Source organism: Bacillus rossius, chromosome 2 (genome assembly GCF_032445375.1).
Source record: "Bacillus rossius redtenbacheri isolate Brsri chromosome 2, Brsri_v3, whole genome shotgun sequence".
NCBI lineage: Eukaryota > Metazoa > Arthropoda > Insecta > Phasmatodea > Bacillidae > Bacillus > Bacillus rossius.
In genome coordinates this window covers 47,915,998-47,930,398 of record NC_086331.1, presented here as the reverse complement: position 1 = coordinate 47,930,398, position 14,401 = coordinate 47,915,998, and positions in this window count along the sequence as shown.

Below are 14,401 nucleotides of genomic sequence, written 5' to 3'. Positions count from 1 at the left end.
CTCTTGGACCATCGACTGTCACGATTCAGCGTGCGAGCTGTTCACCGACAATTCATTCAACGGGCCTGACACAGACTTGGAGGAGGAGTATGTGTGGTATCGCTGTCATGGATAGCCTTTAAGGCAGTAGAATGTGTCCAGGGCATAAAAAGCAATAACAGGGGACATCGAGAATGTGGTATAAATAGACCTCGATAGTCCAGAGCCAATCATTCAACAGGCAGCCTACACCTGTCAGTAATGGCACTAGTCAAGCCGATGATGTTCTACCCAACAGCACACTATCTGGAGGTAACTCCAGGCTTCTGCCATGTGCACTTTGTCACCGAGGATGGTCAGTTCCAGCTGCATGTATGCAACTTCAGTCATCATTAGGTGAGTGACTAGGACGAGTAGAAACCCGACATACTCGAGATAATCTGCAAGCTGTCAGCCTGTGTTGTAAATCATTTACATCCTGATACTACATTTACTACAACACTAGAAGACCTTTAGGCAGCAGCGACCACAGAAACTATAAGTTCAGTGCCTGACTACTCCACTATGACATGCGAGATGACACTCAGCACGAAGCCAGAGACTGTCGTCAATTGGATAGAGCGGTGCGATGGCTTTATTCACTACACCATATATGTCAATCATAGATGGTACACATCATGCAGTTTCGTACAGTGTAGACTACCACTTCAACCCCTCCGGGTGAGCCCTACATCGCTGTCCGTAAATCACCCTAACCGTCCACCATACCATACTCTGAGCGAAGCAGCCTCAGCAAGACGCGAAGTTGAGTGCATGCATCCAGAACTGTTTCGGTCTACATTACCGCACGATAACGACCCACAGGACACCTGGTATACCGATATGCATCCTATGCCGCCCTCTTGGTTGTGGGATGCGGACTATGTGCCTGATGCTATAGACATTTACGATGATCCTGTATTTACACTGTAATGGAACCTACCACCAGACCCAACTCCTTGTGAAAGGCAAGCATGTACTTTGTTTGATTATGCCAAAAAAAGATGCATGTTTACTCGTGCGAGTTTGCATTGTATAGAATACAGAGTACGCTTCTTTCCTATAAACACACCAAATGTTACCGCAACCTTCACATGTCTCGAGTTCTGTCGGGACAACACACAAGTTAGAATTAGGTGGGAACAGAAACGACCATATACTACTTTGCGACATGTGAGTGTGTTTCACTGTAAGGATAAAGAATGTGTTGTCCATTTCAGCCATCCTTGTGCATGCTTCTCATGCATGCTCCAAGACCTCAAAACATCCAGAGTGCCTGCTGAATAGTCCCATTATGTCGAATGGTGTGGTGGGGCGATGCATTTTCGCTGTGATCCGCAAATTAAAACACAATGGATAAGACCTCATGACACACCCTGTGTTCACCATTTGTGTCTTGTGGTGCAAGCCAGCCTACTATGAGAAAACTAATTTTCTGTGTGTTCATATTTAAATACTCAAGTAAGGGGTAGTGTACTGTTCTGATGCTATTTCGCTCCACTCCCCAAATAAATCCAACGCCATTTGTGTTCCTTGGCATGGGGACCCAACTACCACAAGAAAATGGACGGTTCCTCTCTATGTGAGTGCTGCAATCGCATACTACATTTATTTACCCATCTGGTAAATATATATTTTTAATATGAATGCAGACTCTTGCATGAACAGTCGAGGTGAATCAGTGACGGTGTGAAGATGTCTACCTTTAATCCCTTGAACACGTATCCAACTGTAACTCCAGGCATGGGCAGTGTTAAGTATAGCAAGTGGAGTCAGGATGCGTTGAAACATGTTACAGAAGAATGCGACTCTACCATGCACTCTAAACAAATACACAACCCAAGACCCGTAGACTTACCTCTAGAAGTTGTTGCATGCCCCGGCTACAGACAGTGCTGCGTTAATATGCTACAAAACAATACCATGCTACCCGCAACACCCGAATAGGTCTATGCACACGCATTCGACCTACCAGGTACACAGCCACCATTGCCTGCCTGCAGCCAGAGTTTGCCACTGCAGACTTCCCACAATGTGAGCCCCACATCGCCGCCACCGCCGAACGTCGCAGTGGTAGAGCCGAGATATCGATGCCAGCATCGCACTTCCTCCCGCAGGATGCGAGGCTGTGATGGAGACCTAGGTCCAGCAGTGAGCCATGGTTGTTCAGTATTGGATGAGAGGATTGCAGACGTTGCCAGGATCGCACTGCGTAACTTACATACAGACCTCATAAATAAAATATAAATAATATTGTTTAATATGCTCATTGTTTTCAGTCGCTTGGTTTTACTATGTAGAGTGTTTTCATAATACAATACTAATACGACACACCTGCAGCGACGTGCAGCCGGCCTCGTTGCGGCAACAGCGGCGTCAGCGCGAAATACTGGGACAGCACTTCGGAACGAGGGTGGCCACCATTACGGAAAGTGAACAGGGTCGAGAGGGGGTAGGAACGAGGATTGTCGACGATGCCGCGGACCCAAGTCTCAAATACGGCAGCCACGCCCGAAAGGAGACTTTTTGGGGGTGGACGTGCTGAGACGGAGCCCAGTGCGCGTCGCGTGACTCTCGCCGCCACATCCCGTCTCGTCGAGAGGTCTACCGCGAGCGCGAGACAAGAGAGTGGAGGTAAGAGACTTACAGTTGTGAAGCGAGGCACGTAGATTGACTTAAGTATATTTTATAGATTTAACTCAATGTGTGACGGCATTGACATTTGTAATAGTTAGTAGTAAATTGAAGTGGAATTGAAATTAATGTCAAGACCTTATTTTATAACCCCTTATTCCCTTCAAGCCCCATTTATTTGAGAAGGTAGTAAGGCTTTCCTTAGGAGAGAACTCGTCATAACACTGGTGGAAGCGCCTTAAGTTCCCACCTCTTGTAGCAAGAAAGGAGTCAATCACCTCACCACCCACCCTACCCTTTTATTTTATTTTTGTATATCGACAGCTACAGCCAGACATATCACACCTATAAATAGACATAATGTTTGTATACAGTTTGCATGTGAACTAACCTATTTAAACATTGCTTTGCTTATACTAACTCTAGTGTTAAAAGTGTCATGTGGATGGTAACAATAGTACAAGGCGAATGATGAGGGATCGTGTCCCATTAAAAGTGCAGCCAAGCATTTATTCGAGACAGTGTCAGCAAGCCCAGGCTCCAGAGCAAGTGCCTCGCAGTTAGGGCTGAGTCAGGACATAGGCACAAATGTAACACAGGATTTTAATTCATTAGTTTCACGTGCACAGCAGCTTGTTACCACAAATCCAGAGGTGTTACAATGGTTGGATAACACCGGAGACATATTACGCGAGCGTTCCTCGGTAAACTTGTTTCTCAGGGATTAGACCGAGCACAGGCGACTGATAGAGAATTCGACACACAGTATGACGTCGTTCTTCACAAGGTAGGTTCAGGAAATTCATTTTGGGAGAACAACGATAGAAACGCAGAAAACCCGAGGAGCACACACTTAGAGACACACACATACGGTAACGGCATGGTGCAACAACCAGTCAAGGTATTTCTAGAGTCACAGATACCTATAGGTACATTGGAGGGCACCGTGTTCGAAGACATAGAAGAGTTTCTTCACAACTATGACACAATTGGCAAAATTAATGGATCGACAGACCAGGACCGATAACAGCGGTTAGGTCTCTACTTACGGGGTACAGCCATGTGGTCATATGAAAACTTGTAGGCAGAACAGGAGCCAAACAGGACATGGCAACAGACTGTGTAAAGATTGAAAACCTTGTTTAGGTCGCCAGACAATAATAACAAATATAGACGAGAACTGTTCTCTCAAAGACAACAGACCGACAAGAGCAGTATTCTAAATGTAGAGAATATTGTTTACCTTGCAAATTGCTATAAGGCGAACATTAAGGAAGAAGTAATTTTAGATATTTTGTGGAATTCATTATTACCGTCTGTCATAGACAAACTGATCTTGCAAGACATTCGTATGTTAGACGACATGAAGGCATGCTTGAGAAAAATAGAAGTGGGAAATAGCAAATACAAAGCCAATATTGAACACACAGCTCATACTATGGAGGTCTTGGTGAAAGAAATAAATCATCTGAAAGAAGAACTACGTAATTTAACAATCGACAAAGTCAGTCTGAAATGGAACACACAGCGAGACATACACGAAAACATAAGCAAGCCACAGCGCAGGCCCGCGGAGGAAAGAGATAGAGGTAGAACATTCAGTACATGTAGGTTTGGTATTCAGAAGCATACCGTCCCAGTACGATCATAATAACAGTTGTGCACAGTGTCAGCACACTCGATACAATATGTAACCGACACATTTCAAGCAGTCGCCGAGACGACACGATAGCGTGAGTCGCAGAACAGAGAAGCGTGCGAATTATAACGAAGCGGAAAATAAACGAAGAATTGAAAGGAGAAAGGAATAGACAAACAAGAATACATTTGATGGACGAAGACGATACAAAGACAGGCAATAGAGGAGTAGAAATAGAGGTTATAGAAGCGAGAGCGGAGAAGTAAATTGGGGAAATAGGCAATACACAAATCAGGGCAGGTCATACGAACAACACTAAAAAAAACGAGCATCGCAGGGATTAAAAACAGCGATTTCCACACTCCCAAAGCAAAACAAAACTAATGGAAATCGATCGCAAATAAAAAGTAGATACGCTCAAATTAGCGGGGAAATTGCTACGCCTGACAATAAATGTATTTCCCTGTATAGGAATCACATAAAGTAATGATGAAACAGATTCCCAAAAGAATGGAACGTGAAGAGCCTTTATGCGAAATAAATTTTTCAACCCCAACATTACATCAAAAGCAAAACAATGTATGAGAAAAAAGAAGAATACCAGAATACAAGAAAATCCAAGAAATTAATGGACAAGCTTGAATGGAAAATATCGAGCAAAAAAGAACTAAGAGTCACAACAAGATGGCGGAACGATTTCAACAGAAAACGAGAAACCCGCACTGAGTGTACATATAAAAAGACACAGCGAATCCCAGAATACATGTGCAATGTGTTTTTACACAGGTCATCATTGGGATCAATGCTCATTATTTCCCACTCAAGATTTCGAGTGGCATACAAATGTGTCGCAAAGGTTCAAGGAATTCCAACGTAAGCATGGCTTACAAAACAAACACCCGACGTCGAAGCGGAGAGAGCACGGCGCGCATAGGAAAGGCCGCGGCGAACCCGAAAACGCGGCGACACCAGGTGAAATTATCATTTAATATACAAGGACATTCATACACACATACATTTCTAGTAATCGAAAATCTTAGTTTGGATATAATCCTTGGGTGTGACTTTTTTAAGCAGTGCAACGTGGTCCCATTTATGAAGGAATTATTGTAATGGAAACGGCGAAATCCCAGAAAATGATTCAAATACAGATGGTAAATGAAGACCCCAAAACATATGTGGGTTTGATTGAAGAATGCATTCATAGAGCAGAAGAAGTTCAGGTAGAACAAGTGTATTTACCATACGAAGGTATCAATAAAAAGCTATCGCAGCAGGAACAAGTGAAATTAAGGCGGATCATAAAAGAAAATGAAGATCGCTTCGCATTCAAAATACAAGATATAACAGAAACAAAATATTATCAAATAAAAATTGATTTAATAACAGACAAACCAATCCACACAGGACCATATAGAATTGCGCCAAAAGTTAGAGATGCGTTACTAACAAGGGTACAGCAAATGGAGGCGGCCGGCATTATTGAGCGGTCGGACAGTGCTTACACAGTACCATCATTAGTTACACAGAAGAAAAGCGGAGGAATACACTTTCTCACAGATTTTCGCCTTCTAAATAACTACGTCAACAAAATGTCGTACCCTACACCACGAACAGACGATATACTTCAGGCATTACAAAATTCGCGATACAACACATCGTTTGACCTATTTTCAGGATTTTACGTCATACCCGTCCGACAGGAAGATAGGCAAAAGTTAGCCTTCACTATTGACAAAATAGGGCTTTATCACTAAATGAGGATACCAATGGGGCTTTCGAACTCACCAGGTTATTTCCAAGAGTTTATTGATATTTTATTGGGACCAATGAGATGGCACTCCGTGATAGCATATGCGGACAATATTTTTGTAATGGGGGACATGTTCGATGAATACCTTCAAAATTTGCAGGATATATTCAACAGACTATGACAGTTTCAAGTAAAAATTAATCCTGCCAAATGCAAATTCGCGCAGGATGAAATAAAAATATTGGGACGTTGTATAACACCGTACGGAATCAAACCAGATACGGATAAGGTGGAAGCCAGAAAGCATATGACACAGCCTAAAAACATTAAACAGCTGCGGTCATTTCTGGGTATGACTTCGTATTTGAGGAGATATATAAAAAACTATGCAACTGTAGCAGAGCCACTGACAGAGCTTACAAAAAAGCAAGTGAACCTTCAATGGGGGGTAAGGCAGCAAAGTGCCAGGCAGTCTCAGCCTTACCACTTCTAGAAAAATTTATTGAAACCAGAGAAACTAATTTAGCATGTGACGCATCACAAACGGCGATAGGAGCGACCTTAATGCCAAAGAATGAACACGGCGAACGTCGCATTATAGCATTTGCGTCTAAGAAACTCACACCAAACGAAACTCGCTGATCAACAACAGAACGCAAACTAGGCACAATAAAATACTTCTGCCATCTGTTTAAGCAATATCTATATGCAGACATTTTATTATTGAGACAGACCATGCTAGCCTGCGATACTTAAGAAGCATGTTGGAACATAATATGCGGATACAAAAATTCACTACATCAGTTGCGGAGTTCGATTTCGAAGCAAGAATAGTGAAAGGCGTGAATAATAAAATTCCACACGCACTATCATGTGTGCCAACAACAGAAGAACAGTGTATTATAAGGTGTGTAGGACATAAGAGCTGGCGACGGACAATCGAAATCAATTTTTCATTCTCTTGCAGACGCATTATTCCCGAACGAAAACAAAGAAAAAGGAGATACATACCACTATTGCTAAATATATTCACAGAAACTGGGATGACAACAAAATGTTTTATGAAATTCTAGGTAACACCACCTTGAACAAAGAAAAGTTCTACAAACAAACATGAGTAAAGACTTTGTATTAACAGAACCTATACTACAGGCAGCTAAGGAAATTTATCAAACCAATATAAAGGTAATCAATACTGAAACTGGCGAGAAAAATTGATTTTAAACAACAAAGCTCATTCATAACATTGTTTTACTAAAACCCAACAAAAACAGTAAATACATATACGATTCAGTCATGTTGAAGTGTAGGTATGATATGAGTATTGAACGGGATGAAGAGTTACTATTTTCTATGAACGACAATGTAAATACATCACCTTTTCAAGGGGACTATAGTGAGGACCCCCCCCCACATTCAAAAGTTAAAATTGGCCCTCACAGACCCGATCGTGCGGAGGAGAAGTATAAAAAGCTAGCACGGCATTATGGTATGAAAAAGAATGGGGAAATATTCTATAAATTGAATTCACCGGGGGGAGAAATTCATTTGACACTAGTACCAAAGAATTTTCAACGGGAAATTATTCAAGCCCACCATGGTGCTCTATTAGGAGGCAGCCATTTTGGCATATTTAAGACACTATCTTACGAAAATCTGCCAAGCTTACTATTGGGATACCATGAGTAAGGATGTAACAAACTATGTCAAATCATGTGAAGTTTGTCAACGAGCCAATCTAGGGCGCAAAAAACCGTCAGGCCATTTACAACCGATTGAGCCACCGCCAATATTTCGACAATGGGCACTGGATTATAAAGGCCCACTACCGAGTACAAGAAATGGAAACAAATATATTCTTGTCATGCAGGAATATGCTTTGAGATTCGTAGTTGCTAAGGCTGTACCAAGAATCGATACCGAGACTAGCGCAGAATTTATCAAAGACATCATTTTATGTTTTGGATGTCTAGACAGGCTGCTGACGGACAGAGGAACGTCATTTAATAACGAGTTAGTAACAAAACTCTTACAAAAACTGCAGATCAAGAATCTCCAGACAACAAGTTTTAATCCGTGTTGTAAGGGATTGGTGGAATCTATTAACCGGGTAATTGGAGAGTAATTAACGATATGGGCGGCGGAAGACCCCTGCGGCTGGGATGAATATCTCCAATATATAATATTTAACTATAACATGACAGTTAATTCCAGCAGTAAATTTACACCCTTTTTCCTTGTACACGGGGTTGAGGCCATGCAACCATCACATGCTGTGCTTGGGAAATTCCCACATAGGGCAGCGGATTGGGAAAAACACTTACGCTGTACTAGGAACCAGGCCAAAATAAATATTATGCACAGTCAGAAAACACAGGAAACAAGGTTCAATAAGAAATTTAAAGCAAGCACATACAAGGAAGGAGACTCGGTTGGGCTTAAACGCAAGCCTCGACATAAGTCATCATTTAAATATGTAGGTCCTTAAAAGGTAAGTAAGGTTTTAGGTCCAGCAACAGTAATGCTGCGAATGAAAAAAGGAAAGAAAATGATCAATGACTCAGTGTCAACACGTCATCTGAAGCAAGCATACATATAAATAATTTAATATTAAGGTAAATAACCGTATAAACGTAAGTTCTAGTGATAAGAATGATAGTAATTAGCATAACATAATGTAAGAAACATTATGGAGAGCGATAAAACAAATAGAATCTGATAGGACATTTCCAAGTGGCCTTTATATTGTCACGTAGCTCAAAACTATCATTAATTTATTTAATTAGTTTATTTGTTGAAAATACAATTTTAAATTCTTTTCGCTAGTTCGGGACTTGGTTTCCCTCACGCTAAGATGGGGTAACACCTTTGTTTGATTTGGGTCTCCGCGGGGCTGGAAGAGTGTGAGTCTTGCACGTCTTTGTCTGGGAACGCAGGCGTGACCGCGTTTCAGCCAGGCCAGCTGACACGTTGTTTGCTGCAGTTCCAGAGAAACGCGGCGCAGACTTGTTTACTGTTTTCTTTTGAGGCCAGCTGGGAATGAGGTTGTGCGCATGCGCTTTGCGCAGGGCGAGTGTTGCCACCTGGTGGCTGGTTTTCTGACTACGTGGACAACCCGGCGCGGCCGCGCGGCCGGCTTGTTGTAATAACTTTACGTGTTTGTAAAACACAGGAAAACTTCCCGTCAGGAGGTTTTCCCGTAGGGGTTTTGCGGCCAAGCAAATGGCTTAAAAGAGGTGTAAAATGTTTTCGCGGGGCTGTAATCCTGTGGAAGGCTGTCATGCTGCCCGGCCGTGCGGCGACGTGGTAATGGTTAGGTGAGTGAATTCGAAATGGCGCCTGAGTGATGCCGGACTCTTAGCCTTCAGTGTTTCTTCTTAGTTAACTTTAAAATTCTCGTTTGGTGTATTATTTGCTCTTATAAATAATTTGTTTTTAGAAACTTAGTGTTTTTAACGTGTAATAAGTTGAGCACTACAGTTTCCTGTTTGTTTTCAAGTATAACTCGGTAATTTGTTTGTATCACGATCCTTCTCTTTTCATGTTTATGATGACGTTATAGGCTTAATCTAAATAATTTCTAAAATCCGTTTCGAGGTAGTTGATGTTCTTAATATGTTTTAAAAAAATGAATTTGTGGAAGAACTAATGAAGCTTGGTATCACTGGGTGGCCTGGAGGTAATTATTAGGATAATGTTACTGAATTAGTACTAATAATAAAATCTAAATCCGAATTTGAATATGTTATGTCTGAATATTTAAGGCTTATAGCTTACCTGGAAGGTGCCTCTTTATTTGTCAGCTCTATTTAATTGTTATAAATAAATGTGATTGTTCTATTGTTTTTAGGTTTCTTATTTTTTTTTCCTCAGTATCCTGATTTTCTATTCTTGTATAAGAATACACCTACTAAGATCTAGCCTCAGTGAGATGCTCTATGGCTAGTTAATGTTTTGAGTTTATTATTTATCTGAGCTACATTTTCGAAGAATTGAACCCCCCCTATGAAAGTGAGACGTGATAATATTGTATATTATAGCATAACTTAAGTCAGTGTGTGTATTTAGAAGCTAATGACCTGCCTTGTATTACAGGTAGAAGCCAATGATGGAGATTCACAAGATTGTGCACCTTGTAATACTTCAGCATAGTCCATTTCAATTAAGGGTATCACAATCTTTTTAGTTTGCAGCACTGTTTTCCTATACATCCGGGTCGTTCAAATCTCGACAATCTTTAGAGAATTACGTCGACGTTCGGCCTGACTGCAACAACATATTTGACACCAATACCTACACGACCGCAACATATAGTAGTATTAATAAGGGCTCTAACAAATACTGGTTGCAAACACATCTAGAAACATACGTAGCCACCGTTCGCTGCAGCCCGAAAACCTGCAATGGCTGTCTTGGCATCTGGCGCGCCAGCATATTGTGCCGGAAATTAGGCATTTCGACACCTTTTTAAATTTGTTATTTAATTTTAATTTAATTTTGGAAATCTTATTTTTTAAATTTATCTGGTTGTTAAGGGGGTGATTTACTTTTTGTTAGGCCGGTGTATGCCACGCATTTAAACTTTGTGCCAGTGGTCTGAAGCCCCTCCCAGGGGGCCTATCTGATATTTTGCTGTCTAATGTGGACGTGGGCAGCCCGGTTGAAATTTCTCTCGCCTGCAGTCACGTCCCGAGTTTTTAATATTATTTCTCTTCATGACCAAAATTGCATAGAGCAGCTTGTGGGCTGCAAGCTGCTACTTCTTACAGGCTTGCTGAGAATAGCAAGTCTCATCACGAATGAGTGGACCTGCGTTCCCACCTTAGTGGCTATTTCTGTCCCCCCTTCCTCTCTCTCCACCTCACATTAGTTCTGAGAAATCAAGTCGGGAGCAGTGACCTGACGTAAACTTAGCCAAGACGATGGCCTAATTCAAGGACCTTTCTACCTGGTCTTACAGAGACGTCCATGACATCTAGCAGCAGAAAAAGTAACCGCGGGCCTGGTCGCCAGCGTGCAGAGCACACCCTCGTGACACCTGGTGGCAAGTCAGCTCACCGCCTCAGTTAGTTCCCCCTTACGCCGCTAGAGAGGAGCACCGCGGTGCCCTTAGGCCCCATGCTTCCTTCTCGCGGCCTGTAGAAGTCGATAGTTTGTTGTCTTCTGTTCTGGCCGGTAGAGAGTGCGCATGTCGTGTTCTTGTCAGGACCGCCTCGGACTCCTTCGCAGGTTTTCGGCCCTGAGCCGAACCTTCCCCCTCTTTTTTCCTAGGGCCGAGCGCCCGATTTAATTAGAAGCTTTGACCGCCATCGTCGGCACTTAGTTCTCCGACCTCGGCTACTGACCACGTCTTCTCGGCGTCCTCTGTGCTGAGAGGATTTTCGCGGCAACGGTGAAATCGTGTGCACAAGAATGTAGTCAGCTTGCTTTGGGATGTGATCCCAGTGGTACAGTAGCCAGTCAGATGTAGTATTTAGAAAAAGTCATGTTTAGTTAAAAAATTTTTTTTTTTAATTTTCCTAGTATTTAGTTTCTTCCGCGCATCCACGAATTCTCGGTGCGCGCCATCCTGATGTCGGCGGGAGACTCCTCGCGAACCCTGATTCCACACTCTGTTTGGTGAGTAATCCAGCCTTTTTTCTTCCCCAAATTCCCGTTTGTTGGCCTTTCGCGCCGACTGTGTATGACTGTCTGGATGCAGGTCTAATTCATTTTGAATTTGACTTGTGTTTCAGACAGGGTCAAAGTTTCCGGGGAGAGAAATTGCTCCCCGCATGATCTTCGGGACCTCCAGCTGATTTCCCTCTTTAGAAGAGTTTTCCTCTCGGTTCGACGTCATCCTGGGAAGACCCGGGTGATATAAGATATATATTATATTCCACTTGCATAGAAGGAACTAACTTCATTAACAAGATACCAGCGACCAGTGCTTTAAGAACGTAATCCTCAGGAACATGTAAAATCAAGGAAACTCATATATATGTAATCGTTGGGAGAATCAAATTTTGGTGCTATACTTGAAATTTTGTTAATGTAATCATTTGTTTGTTAAGGTGTAATGTGTATTGTTTTAAATAATGTAGGGGCGCCCCCTTAACTTTTTTAATAACTAAGGTTTTTATTATCATGTCGAAATAATGCTAAAACAAAATCCCTTAATAATAAACCAGGAAAACCTATAGACAAAGCTACCGATGTAGTGTATTTATTTATCAAATACCTTCTTCATTTTAACGATCCACGAACTCCCAAGTTTCTAGTGTGCAGGGAGTGTAAATTTTGTCTTGTTCACCGCCTTGTGCCCCCTCTGGTAATTAACTTTAAATTTCTTTATATTTTGCCCAGCAGTTTCCAAGGCCTTTTTAATTAATTAAAAATAATATAGTTTTTGGGCACGATTTCTATAAATTAAACCAGTTTGGTTTTGCAAGCAAGAGATGTTACACTGGATGTAGAAGTAGAATATATACAGCATTTGATTGAAAACATTACAGCCATAAGAAATAGCTGGGATTCGATTTGGGCTGAATGTAAATGTGATGCAGAATGTCTAAATATATTACCAGAGTTATCAAAGGAGCAATCAAAAAGAAAACTGTGCAGGAAACAGTTTGCAGATGAGAGTCTTTCTGCAGATGCTTCCGAACAAGCAAACCCAGAACATTTTCACTGGCAAGTATTTAATATACTGTTGGATGCTGTAATTGGAAATTTGATGAAGTGTTTTGAAGCAGCTAAAGACTTGTGTAACTTTTTAAGCATCTTGTGGAAATATCCTGAGATATAACAGGATCAATTTCGTGAATGTGGAAGGCAAATTTATGACAAATATAGTGTGGACATAAGTGAGGAAATATGAAAGGAACTGTTACGTCTCAAAGCAATTCATCTTCCCAATCTAGGACAGAAAATTCTTCCACCTATTGATTTACTGAATGAACTACATGAAATGAAACTGGACAGTTTATTTCCTAACATTATTGTTGCTCTGCGATTATTTTGCACATTTCCAGTGACAACAAGTGACATAAGGTGAACGATATTTCAGTACTCTGTCTAGGATCAAGAATGTACTGCGATCTAAAATGTGCCAGAACCGTCTGACCAACCTAGGAACATTAGCAGTGGAAGACAGACTTGCGAAAAAATTAGACTTTAATCAGGTCATTGAGATATTTTCTAATCGCAAAGCTCGCAAAGTCCCATTAAAATAATGTTGAATTTGGAACTTTGTGTTCATGCTGTGATAAGAGTGATGTTATTTGTACTGTGTACTTTTATGTAGGTCCTATGTAAATTTTTAATTTTAAATTTTGAACATCTGATATCTGTGGCTCAGTATAATTTTTACATCATATTTTTTAAGTAATTTAATTACAGTATGTGGAATTTGCAATACATGTGTTCAGACTGTGGTAGAATACAGGCTTTCATTTAAATTATTGTTAAATTTGTAACATCTCTTATTTTACTGTGGCCTAGTTTTCGAGTATAATTTACTGCACTCCAAGTTTTATGTAATATAATTATGTGGAATTCGTGGTGTTTCTGATGCTTATCTAATTGTGTTCGACTTTAATTTGTATGCCATTTTTAATGTAAATTATTTATGTAGAATTAGTGACTTCCTTGATCAGACTTTGACAGAGTTTATTTTGAACCCGATGTTTTTTTAATATTATTAATGTTAGTATAAAATAATTTTCTGACTTTTAATAACATAAGTACATGCCATTTCTTATTTCACATGTTGTATTTTAATAAGAGAACAAAATTTTTCCTTTCACTGTTGATAACATTAGGTATTTTTAACAGTGATTTAACACTGTTAGTATCCCCTGGGCCCTGGCCTGCTCTCGACGGCCCTGAGGCCCCCTGGGAAGGGGCTTCAGACCACTGGCACAAAGTTTAAATGCGTGGCGTACACCGGCCTAACAAAAAGTAAATCACCCCCTTAACAACCAGATGAATTAAAAAAATAAAATTTCCAAAATTAAATTAAAATTAAATAACAAATTTAAAAAGGTGTCGAAATGCCTAATTTCCGGCACAATATGCACCTATTGTAGTTTGAGAGCTGTGGGTCCCAACCTGATCCTATATAATTTCCTAACCATGGTTCCAATCATCACTCCCGGGAGTACAAAACATGTAGTGCTACAGTGGCCTAGTGTTAACACAATATAGTTTATTAAGGGTTGACCCATCTCTGTGTAATTATGTGAACCGTCTGAGATAACTTATATAACTTAAGCGGTAAATTAATATTGTAATAAAATAATATAATTCCTGTAACTAAATTTACATGTTAATGGTAATTGTAATTCATAAAGTAAACCAGGGAGATTAATGTTATA